The sequence below is a fragment of the Anabrus simplex genome, chromosome 1 (genome assembly GCF_040414725.1).
Source record: "Anabrus simplex isolate iqAnaSimp1 chromosome 1, ASM4041472v1, whole genome shotgun sequence".
Lineage (NCBI taxonomy): Eukaryota > Metazoa > Arthropoda > Insecta > Orthoptera > Tettigoniidae > Anabrus > Anabrus simplex.
The window spans coordinates 828,131,477-828,150,308 of NC_090265.1; the positions used below are offsets into that span (position 1 = coordinate 828,131,477).

Consider the following 18,832-nt stretch of genomic DNA (forward strand, 5'->3'; position numbering starts at 1 on the left):
AGTAACGTGGTGCACTCTTCTCTGTTTCATCGTTTGTTTGCTTGTTTCCTTATTTACGATATCTCCTTCCCAGAAATCTGGTAAATCATCCAACAAGACATCGTCAGAGTTCTTGTCGAGTTCTGCCTACAAATCGCAACTGGTCATACGTTTACGAGAAACACTCATTATTTACAAAGGTATGGCTGTATCACTCGAAATGGAAAGCAACATTCAAAATAATTATCCACTTGGAAAGGAGATACCGTAAATTAGCAAAGAAACAAACGATAAAACTCAGAAGAGTGCACTAGATTACTTGCCGCCACACATCATAAGATAATGTTGATTATGATTTAATAATAATAATAATAATAATAATAATAATAATAATAATAATAATAATAATAATAATAATATTTAACGCTTATAGGACCAACTGAAGAACTCTGTGTACCAAATGCCAAGAAGGATGCCATGGTTTGTGCATTGCGAAACATATTTTAAATACGTTTTTGCAAGTGTGGAAACATTTTAAAACATTATTAGTCATTTTCAGTGTGTTTTATTGTAGGTGTGTATTGGTATTATTCAGACGTTCTGGATTTGTATCTACAAAGTGTAGGCAAACAATGTGTGCTTACTGCTGTGCTGGTATTTTTTAGACTTCAGACCAAGTTGGCAATAACAATATTTTGTTAATTAATTTCAATCCAAACTCCAAAAAAGCTTCATGATAATACGGAAAATGAAGTATGAAATGTAAATTTTGCTTAGTTTAGAAGCTACAGAAAATTTCATTTCAACATTTTAAAAGCATTTCTAGTGTATATATAAAATATTATTTTAAAATACTAATTTTATTCAAACTGCCTCCGCTTACAAGTCATAAGGAAAAGGGTTGTTTTCTCAAGATTTTGAAAAAAGAATCTTGATGAAACCTTTATTACAGACTAAGTTATAGGTTTTTGAAAGGAGATGTGGAAAATATGCCTCAAACGCCTTGGTCCTTTTCGCCATGCCACATGCTAAACAGCTGGTCTTCTTAGGCGTGCCCTCTTTGAATATACCCGGTCCTAAAAGGGTTATGAACATCATTCTTACATTCATTATTATTTGAAGAGTGCATATTCTTAATGGTTTTTCTTCCAGCAGCTGACTTTCTATATAGTATCATTTTACGATACTTACCTTTGCTGCAAGAGGTTCTAGGAAAAGTCCCAGCACAAAAGGTTGTCAGTTCATTGCATGTATATAGAATGAATTGGCTAAAATGTTTGCCTCAAATACGGTATTTCTCCAAATCCAAGACAATGTTTTTTCTCAGAATTTCATGTGAAAAGTCAAGGGTCGTCTTACATTCGCGACCTAACAGTAGTGAACACCACTGGTAGCTACCACTGTAACTACACTGCTGTGTGCATGCTTGCGCACAAAACTTGACCTTCAACATCCGCATCTTTATTTTACATCGCTAGTCGCGGCAGTCGATCGTACAGTGCCTCTGTGTAGTAACATCACTGGTTCTCGGAAAATAGTGAAGACAGAATGACATTCTACTACTGCCTACAGAAACGTTTCTCAAATCCGCAGAATGGCATCAAAATATTAGGCCTACTCTCTTGAGCTAATTGCAAGGTCAACCATAATATACTTTCAAGCCCCAGCTGCGCAGGAAATGTCATTTGAATTGGAATAGCAGGTATGCGACAGTTCGAATTCTTAGAAAGACCCTGGTTACTCAGTGATATAGTTATAAAAACGCATCTACTGCACCTGATGCTTAGTAAAAGTAACCTTTTTATAGACAGCAGAAATATTTTCGTGATGGATCATCGTATTGTCAGCTGGGATGTCGTCTTGAGAGAAGAGTGGTACATGGACAGACAGAAGTGGAGAGAGCTCGTAAACCACACCCGGGCAACTGGAGTGGAAAACTGATGATGATGATGATGATGATGATGATGATGATGATGATGATGATGATGATGATGATGATGATCGTCGTATTGTAGAGACATGTAGAACAAGTATTATCAGCAAATTTTTAACAGGTTCTCTTCAGTATTTTGATGCCAATTTTAAATTAATGGTTATTAAACACGTGGAAATAAAGGATAATTGTGCAGTCACAAGAAAATACGGCACAACTAAAGCCAATGTTTGGCATTGGTGTGAAGACAATGGTAGTCTGAAAATGATTAGGGAAGTAGGTAGGATTTATAGATACTTGTGTGTGTTTATTATATTTCTCAAATTAAATTTGAAATTTAATTGAAATTTCACAAAGCACTTTTTAAACTGATTTAATTTTTTTTTGGTGAAAAAGTGGGGGTCGTCTTGGGTTTGGGGAAATACAGTAACTCATAAACTGTTAAAGATATCAAAATTCTATGTTCACTATCAGTAATGTTATTAAAGAGCTCATAATCAAACTTGCAGTACTTTTCCATGGTTTAACAATACTACATTATAAAAAAGAACTACACTGTTTTCTGCACTTAGTGTTAGAAACATGAGCATTGAAAATTTAAGGGTGCGATTATTTTCAAATTCCGACTAGTACATCTAGAGAAAATGGATTGTCTTCAAATATACTATGTTTGCCAGCTACGGGGCACCCAATTAGAATGAATGTTGTCCCTTAAACTTCATCATATATCCAGTTTTCCTTTACCTATTACCTACAATTGGTTGAATCACTAGTGTTCTCTGTTATTTTGTACAGCTTAGTATATAGCCGTCACATTTGTTAAAAAAATTGCTAAACGCCTGAATAATTTTAACAAAGGTGACGGCTATATACTGAGTAGATCATGGCTACCCTCCATAGTTAACTCGTCAACATCTTTCTCCGTGACTCTTGAGGCCCTGGAATGAACTATATTTCTAACAGGGTCGGTCTACCTTGAGTCTGGTTACTATGGAGTGACAGTTTCCATTATGCTTTGTTACTGCTCTGAAGACAATCCTGGTCACAGGATCGAAACGCGTCAGCTGAGAATTAATATTACATGACCTAATATCCCCAAATAATTATCCTTTCATTTTACAAAATAAGTTGAACCATTATCTCAGTAGATATTGACACTGGCAAAATACTCCAAGTTTAATGAGCCTCTTGTCCGGCCCCGCGGTGTGGGGGGCAACATGTCCGCCTGTCACCCGGTGGCCCCGGGTTCGATTCCCGGCCGGGTCAGGTTTTTTAATTGTAATTATTAATTTCCCTGGCCTGGGGACTGGGTGTTTGTGACGTCCTTCCTTTCCTCACACACAGCATTTCACACTACCGCCATTCCAATTACACGCAGGTTCTTCAATATGGTTCCAGTAGGGGCAAAAGATCCACATGGGTCGACGTCCCGAACAAATAGCATTTTTTTTTTTTTTTAATGAGCCTCTTAGTAACACTAGCCTACAAAAAGTAAAAGAAGGATTTTGCTATCTTTTAACGGTTTATGAGGATTTTTCTGGTTAACATTTTAGTTAACTCGCCCTCTATGAGAACTGAGATTATTAACAAATACATCACAATTGGAAAATGAAGAGAGCGCGCGCGCGCGCGCGCGCGCGTGTGTGTGTGTGTGTCCAATGAAAACTATTGGACCAATTTCACTGAAAATTTCACAATTTGTTCTTATTACTCCTGAAAGGTTTAGGAAGTGGTTTGAACAAACTGATTGGTAGTTTTTTATGATGAATAATTTTATGTAATTAATTTAATTACAAAGCTGCACCAAGTTTTGGATCGGCAGATGGACAGATTGTCGCTAGGCGATAGCGACTTAGGTAGTCTGGTAAGAAATGCTGTTTATAGGAGGATGGGAACATGCCATGTTTTATGAAGTACCTTTCTTGTTAGGAGGCTCATGACCGTGGCTGTATGTAGGAGAATGGCAACACGCCACCATGTTTTATGAAGTACCTTTCCCACATCTGCTCCTAAACCACTAGAGTAATTTCAACCAAACTTGGTATATTTATGACTTACTATCTGGAGACAAACACTGTGGGGGATAAACCACCCCTAGTACCCCTAGGGGTGGGAGTGGGAAGGAGGTGGCATATAAAAATAATCAAAAATATTGTCAAATCCATAGTTTTTGGGATCGCTGAGATGAACAGTGATACTCAGGATGCCATTTAAGTCTAAGTTCAGCCCCATCGGTATAGGGGGTAAGAAGAAATTGTCAAAAAATGACCAAAATTATGGATGTATGTGTATATGTTCCAGTATAGCTCTCAACCAAACTTGGTACACATATGACTTACTATCTGGAAAAAATACTGTGTGTGAAGACACCACTAGCACTCCAAGGGGAGGGGTTGATATGTAAAAATAAGTGAAAACAACCAGTATTATCGAATCCGTGGATTTCAGGGTCACTGAGATGAATTCTGACACTCTGGATGCTGCTTAAATCTAAGCTTAGCCTCCATCAGCATGGGAATTGAGAAGGGGTGAACAAGAATATATCTGAAATGACCTACATTTGTGTTGAGTCCACAGTTTTTGGGGTCCCTAGCCTGATTGGTGACAGTCCCAGTGACAGTTGGAATCCTGTACTTCATATCTATTGAGCGAGGCATAAATACATACAGTTATAACTTTATTATTTGTATGAAAGGATCACCTATTTCCCTGACAATGTAGGCTGCCACAAGGAAATAGTTCAGTGCGAAACAATAACCTCAAATGAAAATTAATGATAAACCACAGCCTGTTTCCAGTCATTCAACCGGATCAGGAATGGAATGAATGAAGCCCCCATCTAGTGACAAGGATAGGAATTGTGCTGGCTGCCGAAGCCTGTTGCACTCCTCAGAGGCAATGATTAATGACTGACAGGTGAAATGGAATGATATTGGAGAGTGTTGCTGAAATGAAAGATGACAGGGAAAACTGGATTACCCAGGAAAAAACCTGTCCTACCTCCACTTTGTCCAGCTTAAATCTCACATGGAGTGACCGGGATTTGAACCATGGAATCCAGTGGTCAGAGGCCGGTGCACTGCCGTCTAAGCCACGGGGGCTTTATAACTTCAAACTAAAATTTAAACTTAAAATTAAACACATAACAATAACTCTAAAGTTACAAAAGAGTTTGTAAACTATCAGTTAACGCCACAATAAAGAAATCTAAAAAATAATATATATCTTCAAACAGTTAATACAAATCTTAAAATTGAACATTTAAAGGAAGTGCCTGAGCAGAGCCGGGTACTACACCTAGTGACTTATATATGGAAAAAGTTTTTAAAAAATTAAAAACTCATGGCACAACAGCCCCGAAGGGCCATGGCCTAAGAAGTGACCGCTGCTCAACCTGAAGGTCTGCAGATTTTGAGGTGTCGTGTGGTCAGCACGACGAATCCTCTCAGTTGTTATTCTTGGCTTTCTAGACCAGGGCCGCTATCTCACCGTCAGACAGCTCCTCAATTGTAATCATATAGGCTTAGTGGACCTCAAACCAGCCCTCAGGTACAGGTAAAAATCACTGACCTGACCGGGATTCGAACCCGGGGCCTCCAGGTAAGAGGCAGGCACACTACCTCTACACCGCAGGGCCGGCATATATGGAAAATAGTTTAATACCGTAGTATTTCTGCCATGTTCTAAAGAACTTACCTACCAAGCTCGATAGCTGCAGTCACTTAAGTGCGGCCAGTATCCAGTATTCGGGAGATAGTAGGTTCGAACCCCACTGTCGGCAGCCCTGAAAATGGTTTTCCGTGGTTTCCCATTTTCACACCAGGCAAATGCTGGGGCTGTACCTTAATTAAGGCCATGGCCGCTTTCTTCCCACTCCTAGCCCTTCCCTGTCCCTTCGTCGCCATGAGACCTATCTGTGTCGGTGCGACGTAAAGCAACTAGCAACAAAAAAAAAAGAACTTACCACTTGGGCAAAATTATGGCACTTTGGCATGCATAAGGCCAATAGTCATTAATTTTAGGAATATTAAACACAGTATTTAAACATTTCCCTATTTCACTTAAAAACCGGACATAATTATTAACTCAGCTATTGACTTAAAATGAAAGAAAGATTAGACTCTCAAACTTCAGGAAGGGATTGGAAGTTGACAGGTAAGGTCAGGAACCTTTTACGTTTCAAGATTGAATAATTGTGTTTCCTTTTAAAATGATAATTGCTACTATCACCATCATCAGGATTACAATTTACTGTCTTTTCTTTCTTCAATCTTTTTTACTACATCTTTCTAATCTTGCTGGCTTAGGATGCTCTGTATTAAAATACTATTGTATCCTGCATAGAATATATGTGTACTAGGTGTTGTATGATTAGAATACGACGTGAAGAAAGTACGGAAATTTTCCTATTTTTTGCTTTTGCCATGTTATTTTCTTAAAAACTGCAAACCACATTTTAATTTACAGTAACTTGTATTCAATCATACCAATGTTCTGAAAAATCATTTCAGCATCAGAATTTTCTCTGAATTCTGCGTGTTGATCTCACTTGTGAAAGAACTACATAAAGTTGCCCATGGCTGAAGACAGGTTTTGTTCAAAACTGAAACTTCATGATTGTCATTGAGAAAACTAACTTTATTGGAAACTGTCTTCATTTAAATTTAAAAGACATGTTTGCATCAGAGGAAATATGTGTTATTCTGGCTGACAGGATCTATAGACCTAACAGTTGCCTCTATTATATTATGCTGTAATTCTTTAACCGTAAGTCCCACACCATTAATTTTGTATTTAAGAGTATTTTCAGGTGTGCTGGGCTTTTCGTTGCTGGTAGAATTAGTACTCAGAATCAATCGTATTGTGAAAACAGAGTGAGCATTTCTTCCTCCAAGTAAAAAAGTAGCTGGTACCTTGCCTGCTGGTCTATTGTAAAAGAAACACTTCTGGTTTTTATGTTTGTGTTTTGTTTTCAATGGCATCAAACTGCATCAACAGCCATTAGTTGCTCTTCATTTTCTGTCTATTACTGGTGGTCCTATTGTTGTTGTCTCTTGTGCATCATCATCATCATTATTCACGTGCCAATTTCAGTGCTTCACCCATTGTTGTTCCTTCTTCTTCCTTCAGTACTCCTTCATCTTCTCACTGTCTCTCCTTGTCCTCTCCTCAGACTATCTTGAGCCAGTTTTCTTCCCCTTTTGACCTTGGAATCCTTCCATTTTTAACACTTTGTCTTTCTCGGTTGCTTCTTCTTCTCTTATATTGTTACTTTCCAAGTCTTTCTTAATTCATGAATCCAGGTTGTTGTTGACTTCTTGTTCCAAAGATATTTGAAGATCTGTTTGGTTAACCTGTTGTCATCCATTCGGTATACTACTTACTAACTTACTTACTGGTCGGCGCTACAGTCCTTGGCCTCCTGTATCACCTGCCTCTATTCATCTCGGTCCTCAGTTTTTCTTCTCCAACGTTTAACTCCTAACTATCTAAGGTCATCCTCAACATCATCAATCCATCTTTTCCTGGGTCTTCCTCTCCTCCTCCTTCCATCAAGTTTTCCTTATAAACACCTTTTTAACGGTGCAGGTTTCTGCCATTCTCTGAACATGACCGGCCCACCTAATTCTTCCCTGCTTAATTTTAGTAACAATATCTGGCTGGCCAAACAGTCCTTGCAGCTCTACATTTGTCCTCATTCTCCACCCATCCTGCTCTCTTACTGCACCGAATATCTTTCTCAATATCTTCCTTTCCCACCGTAATAGCCACTGTTCTTCTCTGGAGGTCATCACCCAGCATTCTTATCCATACATAACTATTGGTCTTAGTACTGTTGGGTATATTTTAATTTTTGTATTCCTGCTGACATTCCTGGATTTAAACATATTTTGCAAGGCGTAAAAGCATCGGTTTCCACTTGTTATCCTCTCCTGTATTTTCACGGAGGTTTTATTGTCCTCTGTTATTATGGAGCCTAGATATTTGAAAGATGTGACTCTTTGATATTCCTTCCCATTTAATCTTACTGGGGTCCTTCCTCCTACTCCCTCTGTATCTCCCATCTTCATATATTTTGTTTTGTTTATATTCACTTCTAGTCCTAGGTCCTGTGCTTTCTCTTCTAATACTGAGTAGCTCTCTTCAAGAGCTCTTTTCATTTCTTGCAATTATTGCTACATCATCAGCATATGCTATCACTTGTACTAATCTGTTTAAAAATGGTTTCCCCTGGGTTGATGGGCAATTGACGGATTACTTTTTCCAATGCTAGGTTAAAAAGCAGTGTGGAAAGTACATCTCCCTGGCTTAGTCCTCTCTCCACTAAAAACTCCTCTGACAGATGCTCCACTCTCACCTTGCATACTGTTGTTTTCAAAGTCATTTCTGTTAATCTAATCAATTTCCTTGGGATTCCAAATTCTTTCATAATCTTGTAAATTTTACTCCTATCTAGACTGTCATATGCCTGTTTAAAATCCACATACAGCTGATGTAGCTGTTTGTCATATTCATAAAATTTCTCTAGTACTTGTCGTAATATAAATATCTGATCCAGAGTAGAGCGATGTTTTCTAAAACCTGCTTGGTAATCCCCTACTATTCTTTCCATCCATAATTCCAATCTTAAGGCTAGTACCTTACCAAAAACCTTGTACGTTCCATCCAGCAAGGTGATCCCTCGATAATTTCCACATACTGCCTTATCTCCCTTTTTATGTATTGGGTAAATTATACCCAATGTCCAATCCTTGGGTATTTCCTCCTTTGTCCAAACCTCCTTAATCAATTCATAAACAGCCTTTTCTATTCCCTCTCCCCCATATCTCAACAGCTCTGACTCCATTCCATCTTCACCTGGGGCTCTATTATTCTTTAATGCATTAATTGCAGCTTTGACCTCTTCTAAGTTTGGCTGTTTTACTGATTCCTCTTCCAATTCTCTTTCTTCCCCATCAACATTTATATTTTCCTCCTCTCTATCATCTTCATTATTTCCATTGAGTAACTCATAAAAATACTCCTGCCATCTTCCAAGCACTTTGCTTTTATCACCCAGAAGGTTTCCATCTTTATCCTTGAAGAAAACCGCTCTTGATTGAAATCCTCTCTTAAGGTCTTTTGTTCTTTCATAGAACTTTCGTACCTCGTTTCTATCCTTCATTTCATCCAGTTCTTTGATTCTCTTTCTTTCAAAAGCTCTTTTCTTATATCTACATATCTTATCTGCTCTTCTTCGTTTCTCTCTATACTCTTCTACTGTTTGTCTTGTTCTCCTTTGAAGCATTCTGTTCCTAGCATCATTCCTCTCTTGGATGAATGTTGAACATTCCTCATCAAACCATTCTGCTTTCTTTACCAATTTCTTCTTTCCTAGGGTACTATCTGCAACTTCACTGATAGTTGTTTTCAGTATCTCCCATTTATCTTCCACTTCTCCTTTCTCCCATAATTCCCTTTTTATTTCCAAAGATTCAGCCATTTTCTTTTTGTATTTCTCTTGCAATTCCTCATTTTTTGGACCTTCAATATTGTGCTTTGCCTTTCTTGTTACTTTTTCCGTTCTTGCCAAATCTATTTTTTGTCTGTACTTGACTCTAACAAGATAGTGGTCTGTATCTGCATCAGCACCTCTACAGCTTCCATAATATCTGATGCACGTCGACTGTCTATGATAACATGGTCTATTTGATTTCTTGTCACACCATCTGGTGAAATCCAGGTCTCCTTGTGAATGTTTTTCCTAGGATGCCAAGTACTTTTAATTATCATCTGCTTTCCACTCACAAAATCAATCAATCTCAATCCGTTATCATTACTTACTTCATGCAGGCTTTCCTTCCCTACTAAGTGTTTGTACACCTCTTCTCTTCCAATTTTTGCATTTAAATCTCCAAGGATAATTTTCACATCATGCCTTTGAACTTTATTAATTTCTTCCTCCAATTTAGTATAAAATGCATCTTTCTTCTCATCTTCTGCCTCAACAGTAGGGGCGTACACACAAAACACAGTTACATTGAAGAATTTTGCCCTAATTCTCACAGAGCACATCCTATCATTGATTGGAGTAAAGTTGATCACGCTTTGCTTTACCGACTTATGTATGAGGAATCCTGTGCCATTACTGCCTGCTTTTTCTCTACTGTACATCAAGATATGTTGTCCAGACATCATCATCCCTTGCCCTTTCCATCTCGGTTCCTGTAGAGCTGCTGTTTTCACTCCATACTTATCCATTTCATTCCTTAATTCTTTCAACTTGCCAGGTCTCTTCAATGTCTTAACATTCCACGTTGCTAATATAATATCCTTTTTCCTTCTCTTTAGCCGTTTTTCTCGCCGGTTTGTCACCAAGTTTTCCAGTCCTGCTTTATTCATTCTTGAGGTATCCGTAACAGTTTTTTTTTTTACGAGGTAGGGGAGTTAACCCTAAGCTCAACCCCCAACCTGGAGGACCAGGGTATCACTCTTAGTCTGGATCATCACCTTAGACCTGTCCGGCTTGGGTGGCCCTACCAGGAGCAGATGCTCCCGCCGGCATAGCTCTAAGGATCATTTGACCACGCAAGCCTCCAATAAACACCCGGCAAAATATATTTTGCCTTCGTCAAGGTGGTGATACCTTCAGGAGGATCCATTAGGTATAAATGTCCAAAAATTATCAGTTGCCTCTTCCATATTGTTTCTGTTTTTTATGTTCTGATACATTTCATCATTACTGGTACTTCTTGATTTCTGGAGTTCTGTAGTTCTTAGCAGACCAAGTATTTTACATATAGTTCCTTTTTCCAGTACAGTCATCCCTCATTATACGCATTCTCACTTTACACATTTTTGCGATAACACCGTTGTAAAAATATATATATAAAATATTTTAAAATATAGAAGTTCAGTTGCAGATCGACAATCACCCTGTGTACGATTTCATGACTGAGTGTGCAGTGCCGCAAGGCAGCGTGTAGTGATTCTAAGAGAGCGCTGAGTAGCTGAGTTATGTTTTCTCAGTGTTGACTGGCGGCATGTGGTCAGTATTATGATGATAATAGTGTTATTTGCTTTACGTCTCACTAACTACTCTTTTACAGTTTTCGGAGATACCGAGGTGCCGGAATTTAGTCCCGCAGGAGTTCTTTTATGTGTCAGTAAATCTATCGACACGAGGCTGACATATTTGAGCACCTTCAAATAGCACCGGGCTGAGCCAGGATCAAACCTGCCAAGTTGGGGTCAGAAGGCCAGCACCTCAACAGTTTGAGCCACTCAGCCCAGTGTGGTCAGTATTAAAGAGAGAATTGAGTTAGCAAGTTGTGTTTTATTGTTTCTAAAAACGTTATGGAAAAAGGTTATCAAAATACTTCCAAAAGCAAAAAGCAAAGGAAATAATAATAATAATAATAATAATGTTATTTTGCTTTACATTCCACTTCTTTAACGGTTTTTTGAAGATGCCAAGGTGCCGGAATTGTGTTTTGCAGGAGTTCTTTTACATGCAGGTAAATCTACCAACACGAGGCTGATATATTTGAGCACATTCAAGTACCACCGGCGTGAGCCAGGTTCGAACCTGCCAAGTTGGGGTCAGAAGGTCAGTGTCTCAACCGTCTGAGCCACTCAGCCCAGCAAGCAAAGGAAATCAATAACACTTGAAGAAAAGCTGGAAGTTATAAATGGATATGAACGCAATGAGCGTACTGTACACATTGTCAGAGCTTCAGGAATCACAGAATCAACCCTGAAAACCATAAGAAGTCGAGCAGAAAAAATTAAAGAAAGCTGCAAAAATGCGACCAGAATGACCTCATCCAAGATAACATAAATAAGGGTGCCAGTTATGGAGAAACTGTGTCCAGCCCCACGGTGTTGGCGGCAATGCGTCCGCCTGTCACCCGGCGGCCCCGGGTTTGATTCCCGACCGGGTCAGGGGCTTTTAATTGTAAATGATTAATATTGCTGGCTTGGGGTGTTTGTGTCGTCCTTAACGTTCCTTTCCTCTCATTCAACACTCTACACTTCCGCAATTACAATTCCATACAGGTTCATATCATATGGTGCAAGTAGTGGCAAAGGATCTACAGAGGTCGATGCCACGAACAAATATCATTTTTTTTTAATGGAGAATCTGGAACTAATGTTGGTCGAATGAATTGAACATCAAACTTAACGTCTATCCCGATATTCACCATGGTTATTCAGGCTTAAGCAAAAGCTCTGTTCAAAGAACTGAAAGCATCCTATCCCGACCCTGAAGTGCAATGTTTTGCTGCAAGTGCCAGTTGGTTTGAAAGTTTCAAGGGATGACATGGATTCCATAACCTTCAGCTAATAGGGGAGTGAGCTTGCATCCGGGAGATAGTGGGTTCGAATCCCACTGTCGGCAGCCCTGAAGATGGTTTTCCATTTTCACACCACGCAAATGCTGGGGCTGTATCTTGATTAAGGCCAGGCCACTTCATTCCAGCTCCTAGGCCTTTCCTATCCCTCGTCGCCATAAGATGTCTCTGTGTCAGTGCGACGTAAAGCAACTAGCAAAAAAAAAAAACTAATAGGGGAGGCTGCAGGATCGGATGTTGTTGCTGCTGAAAATTTTCCTACACAATTACAAGCAGTGATTGAAGAACAGAACATTTATGCAACTAGTTGAAGGAACAGATGGAAATGAAACTAGTGTCACACAATTTTGGAATTTGCAGCAACAAGTGTTCAATCTCAATGAAATGGGCTTCTTCTGGAAGCGTATCCCAAACAGAACATTTCTGTCAATGCGAGAAAAAAGGGCTCCCGGATTTAAAGCCTCTAAAGATCATCTCGCTTCGTTGTTAGGAGGAAATGTGTCTGGAGACCATAAAATCAAACCCCTGTTGGTTTATCACTCTGAGAACCCTTGAGCATTCAAGGGCTACTCTAAGCAAGAACTGCCAGTTGTTTGGCGCTCAAACAATGTTAAGTACAATATTGGAAAATGTCATGAAGTTACACACTAGTGGCCTGAGCTTACCAATCCCCTTTTAGAAGAGATCAAAAATGAAAGGCCGATTCCACTATATCGCCGAGCGTTAATAGAAACGGCTTTCGCAAGTATCAACTCAATATCGATGCGTAAGAGGCAGAATGCTCCAGTAGACCAGTTCTGACTCACAAGGCAATAAACTCAGCAGAGCGGAGCACAGAGGAAGGTAATATATACAAAGCCGTACTTCGGAACATTTTTAAAAAAAAACCATTAATGGTGGGCCATACCCAAGAGGAGTTATCGTGGTAAGTGCATGTTAAATCGTAGGAGAGGAATACCAGAAAAGAGAACTCCCAAAACACAGAATTCTTTTTTTTTTTTAAGATAACATATATATTGAATAAAGTTTTCAAAACAACAAGATATAGATCCACAAAAGAGAGATAAACAAATCACAGGGGACTATTTCAATGGTCAATAATCTAGTTTAGATAGGGACACACAGTTACAACAAAGGGTAAAAATGACCCGTAAAAATCAACATTATCTTTGGTTACAATAAGGGATAAAAGCCCCGAGAATTACAACTGTCTTTGAGGTACAACCAAAGGGGTAAATGCCCCGTGAATTACAAATATCTTGACTCGTACAAATTCGAGTGAAAAGGTTAAACCTGAGCAAATCAATGTTCTTGTTTATATACAAGCTCCCATAAGAGGCCCATTTGATGAACCGGAATAAGATAGTTCAAAAAAAACAATTGGCAATAATATTAATTGAAAAGAGGTTTACAATACAAAAAAAGGAGTACTTTGCAAGATACTACCACAATTCCCCAGATCCGTGGTTCAGCTTAGACAATATAGGGAAACATATGAACATTGAACATACCTAGTGCAGACCGCGATACACCATCATAAATAACAAAGGTAAACAAAAGGATAAAAATAATAAAGGAAGGGAAAGGCAAAGGAGGGCAATGAGGCGAAGAGAGAAGAAAAATCAGGAGGGATAAGGAGACAAAGTGCTGATCAGGCCGCGAAGCTCCTACATCACATGAATGGAACGCAAAGTTCACACACCACACATCGCGAGTCCAGTCCACATTCTCGATTCACCTTTCTATCTCGAGTTCGGAGTTTGAATTTTACCACAGTGTCAATTTCGTAATGCCCTTCAAAAAAAAGGACTAAAGTTCAGATTCCAATTAACAAGCCGAAGAAAAAAGGGCAAAATAGAATGAATGTTAATATGAGGAGAAATATGAAATCTGCTCACCCAGTACGTAGAACGGAGAAATTTTAAAACCAGTATGTACACGATCCAGCCGTGCACACTTCCAGAGCTTCCACTGCCTATTACAACATTTTATCCACACCTGAACATCGAACAAGCACACGGAGCCCGTATATATACGGAACCGAGGTCGCCGTGGAACATGCTAGAAGCGATGACGTCACAGGGCCTCGCGTGGAGCGATGAAACAGTCCAAGCAGTCAAGCGGCAGGCGTGAAGGCAGACAGTTCATGTAGCGAGACGGTGCGTTGGGTTTGAGCGTAGAAGAAAAATTAGGTGAGCGATTTGAACATGTTACAACAAGGAAGCTTGGATAACAGAGGAGCTTTGTTTGAGTCCTACTTTTAAAACAGACTCCGTCATGAGCTGCAAGCTTATTGTAAGAAAATAAGATTTATTCAATGTGCCCTTCAGAATCCTGCTACATTTGGAATATGCTCCAGGGCATCCTCTGAGCATTGAGGATGCCAATGAGAACATCAGTGTTTTGTTTCTGCCACCAAACACAATATTCCTGATTCAACCCAAGGATCAGGGTGTTATTGCAACCTTCAAGGGCTACTATCTCTGCAGAACATTCATGCAACTAGTTGAAGGAACAGATGGAGACGAAACTAGTGTCGCACAGTTTTCAAAGAACTTCACCATATTGAATGCAATTAAAAACATTGGATATATATGGGCAGAATCTTGTATGAAGGGAATTCGGAAAATGATTTCGTCTAATAATGCTAATTCTTTTGATTTTGTTCCTGAACCCGAACTTACCAGTTCAACACGTGCAGTCATTGACATGGCTAGATCTATTGGATTTGAGGACATAGATGAGGCAAATGTGGACAAACTCCTCCAGTTCTGCTTAGCAGAACTCACCACTGAAGACCTTCTTGAATTGGAAAAAAAAAAAAAAGGAATGGTGAAGAGGAAGAGTCTCAAATTTGTGAACCTATTAAACAGCTTAGAACAAGACAAATTACTGAATTTTTAAATCACATTTATAATGCAATCAAAATTATTGAAGAGAATTATTGTAACGAGGACAGAAGTGCTAAGGCTGCCCGACAGATCCAGAATTCGGTAGCTTGCTACAAAGAACTCTACAGGGAAAAGAAGAATGCTAGCCACCCAGCTGAGTCCCAACCACTTCATAAAAAAAGTAGCAATCCTCAATTTTCTGTCCCAGGACCTTCAAGCGAACCATAGACGGATAATCCAGACTCACTGGACCCAGTCGTTTCATCATCAGACAGAAGACTCTGAAAGTTATTTGTGTACATAAAGTTTCACATTGTACTAATGGCATGATTAAAAAAATTGCACATGTTTAAAACTGATAGACTTTTTATTTTTTCCTCAAAATAGTCCCTACCGATCTCCTATCTAACCAACATTATAAAACATTCATTTTATGCGTTTTCGTATTACGCGATGGTTACTCGGAACAAATTAATTACGTAAAGCGAGAGATACCTGTACTTCTAATCTATTCAGCTTGTAATCCAGTACTCGATATTCACTCACGTACAGGCATTCCAGTTTGACTACTGTGTTATTATTGTTGTATTTTGAGGTTTTTAGATAAACACTTTTTGTTTATTATTATTATTATTATTATTATTATTATTATTATTATTATTATTATTATTATTATTATTATTATTATTATTATTATTCCCAGACAGCCAGGTTCTCTTGTATTAATTTCTCCACAGAAATGAGCCTCAAGTCAGGTTTAGTTTTGCTACAATCATAGATCCCTCTTGGCCAAGTCTTTGCATAATGTTCACAAATGTCCTATAGCATTTTTCATGTTGTTACACCTGGGAAATGCTAAGAAAGTACATTTTTAGCATCCCATCATTGGCAAATATTTTAATATAAATAATATTTTTGACATTCAAATAATTCACTAAAAATTTGTTGCATAAGGTCAAGGGAACACATAAAAATACAAGAGGACAAGGACAATAGTTGGTTTATTCAGGTGGCAGAAGATATGGAACGCAGAACAAAGAGGGAAGAAGGAACACCTTTGTCTCATGTTATATAAATTTCTTCTTATCCTGCACTTCCCAAACTAAAGCTGAAGATCTCGAGAAAGCCAAGAATAATGCCCAAGAGGATTCGTCATGCTGACCACATGACACCTCGTAATCTGCAGGCCTTCATGCTAAGCAGTAGTCACTCGGTAGGCCAAGGCTCTTCAAGGCTGTAGTACTATGAGTTTAGGTTAGGTTAGGTTAGGTTAGGTATAATTGCAGGATTGATGCTTATTGGAGTACAGTTAATTCTAAAATTCTATCTTTTCTAGGGCTAATTATTGGCTTGTTTTTAGTTAATCATCATCATCATCATTGTACAGTTCCCGTTTCCAGGGTACTGTAAATGAGCCTCTTCCACTTCTTCCTGTCCATATACAACTTGTCATGGAGAACATCATCCACTGTCTATTCTCTGGTAACTAGATCAACCTTGATCATGTCCATCCATCGGGTTTTAGGTCTTCCTGCTGGTCTTTTCCCCTCCACCTAACTTTCCAAATTTATTCTGGCTGTTCTTGTAGGCTCCAACCTCATCACATGCCCATACCACCGTAGTCTGGATGTGCTGATTCGATCTAATAGGGATGTCTGTATTCCTGCTTCTTTCCTCACCTCCTCATTTCTTAACTTGTCCATCTTGGTCTTCTGGATGGTGGATCTAAGAAATTTCATCTCTGATGCTTGCAAGTCTTGATTAATCCCTTTTTGTGAGGGTGCACATTTCAATACCATAGGTCAATATTGGTATGAAATAACTGTTAAACATCATCAGTTTGCCCGGTTTTGGAATTATGTCATCCCATAAAATTGTTCTTACTTGTTGGTAGAACTCTGATCCCTTTTGCGCTCTGTTTGTGATTTCCTTTCTGACCAAATTATCACTGCAGATGACACTTCCAAGGTAAGGAAAACTATCCACACACTCTAGCTGGTGGTCTCCTAGTTTTACACTTGCTGGACGACCTTCTCTGTTGACTGCCATCACCATTGTCTTGGTCTCGCTGATGTTGAGGTTATATTCCTGAACTGGGATTTCCGTACATTGAGTCTGGTCTGTACTTCCTCTTCTGTTTCACCCCAATTCATGATCACTGCATTCAGTTCACCTAACTTTTCTTTGACGTTCTTCATTATATTGTCCATAAGAGTGATGAACAGTAGTGGGGACAGTGCACTTCTTGCTGAAATCCACTCTTGGTCTCAAACCATGATGATCGACCTTCCCCAATTTGTACACAGCTAGTACAGTCTTTGTACAATATCTGAATTTTCTTTACCAGTCCTTCAGGCACATTTCTTTTCCTCAGGCACTCCCAGATCTTATCTCTTATAACACTATCATAGGCCTTTTCTATATCCAGGAATACAGTGACCAGGTTCTTGCCTTTCTCCCAATACTTTTCCATCAGCATGCGGGTGCTAAAAATTAGATTCATTGTTAATCTGTTACTTCTGAATCCATATTGCTCCTCTAACTGTGGTTCAATGATGGTTCTCAATCTCCTTTCTATGATCTTCTCTAGAATTTTTAGCCCATGAGACAGCAGTGTTATTCCTCTATAGTTGGTGGGTTTCTGTCTGCTGCCTTTCTTAAACAGGGAAATTATAATGCCCTTGCTCCAATCTGCAGGTATTTTGTTGTCTGTCCATATGGCATTTAGTACTCTGTGCAGCCATTGTATACCCTGGATGCCTGCTGCCTTTATCATGTCCGCATTCACTTCATCCGCACTTGAAGATTTTCCTTTAGGCATAGATTTTAAGGGTGTCTCAGTTTCTGTCCAGGTGATGGGAGGTTCTTCATTGTACGCTTGGATTTCCGGTTCCGGTTCTTATTTTGTTCTTGAACTGGTCTATTCAGTAGGTGGTCGAAATGGTTCTTAAGGACTTCTCTCCTGCCACTTTCTGTCCTAACCAGATTTCCATCTTTATCTTCAAGTGCCTTTATGGTATTCACTGGTTTCCTTTTACCTCTGATAACACTATACAGTAGTTTCTCTGCTGTCTTCCTCCAGTTTCTGAGTGAACATATTCCCATGCCTTGGTCTTTTCTTCTGTAATTGTTCTTTTAACGTCCAGTTTCTTGTTTTGGTATAATTGTTGAAGGTTTCTGATCTTTGCCTCATCTCTAGTAAGGTCCAGTTTATTTTTCTCCCGATCCCTTTCTTTCCAGAAGAGATTTCTTTCTCTGATTGCTGCTTTCACTCTTTCATTCCACCAAGGTGTTTCCTTCTCCCTTGTTTTCATACTTGTCCTTCCACAAACTTCAGTTACTTCCTTAACCAATGTGTCCCTTTGTCTGGTCCATTCTGCCTCTCCATTTTTTCCTTTCATCTCTCAGTAACAGGGTTTTTATCCAGTTCCGATACTCAGTTGTCTTATCTGTTTTCCTGGAGTTCCTATACTCTGATTTTTGGCATTTTCCTGTTCTGTACTTTTGGCACATAGAAGTTTCTCGGATTCGCTACTAATAGACGGTGGTCACTGTCAAGACTCTTGCTGGGTATTACTCTGACATCTGTTACCATTCTGCTCCTCCTTTCTTCTGAGACGACATAATCAGTTACAATCTTTTGTAGTCCATCCCAACTGTATCATGTTATCTTATGGCTCTATCTCTTCTTGAAC

General features: G+C 39.1%; 1 protein-coding gene across 3 annotated transcripts in view; it reads left to right on the forward strand.

The window, feature by feature from the left end:
* LOC136857586 (DNA mismatch repair protein Msh3) overlaps nt 1–18,832 on the forward strand; it is a 168,941-nt gene that overhangs the window by 122,930 nt on the left and 27,179 nt on the right. The gene's annotated exons all lie outside the window — the stretch shown is intronic.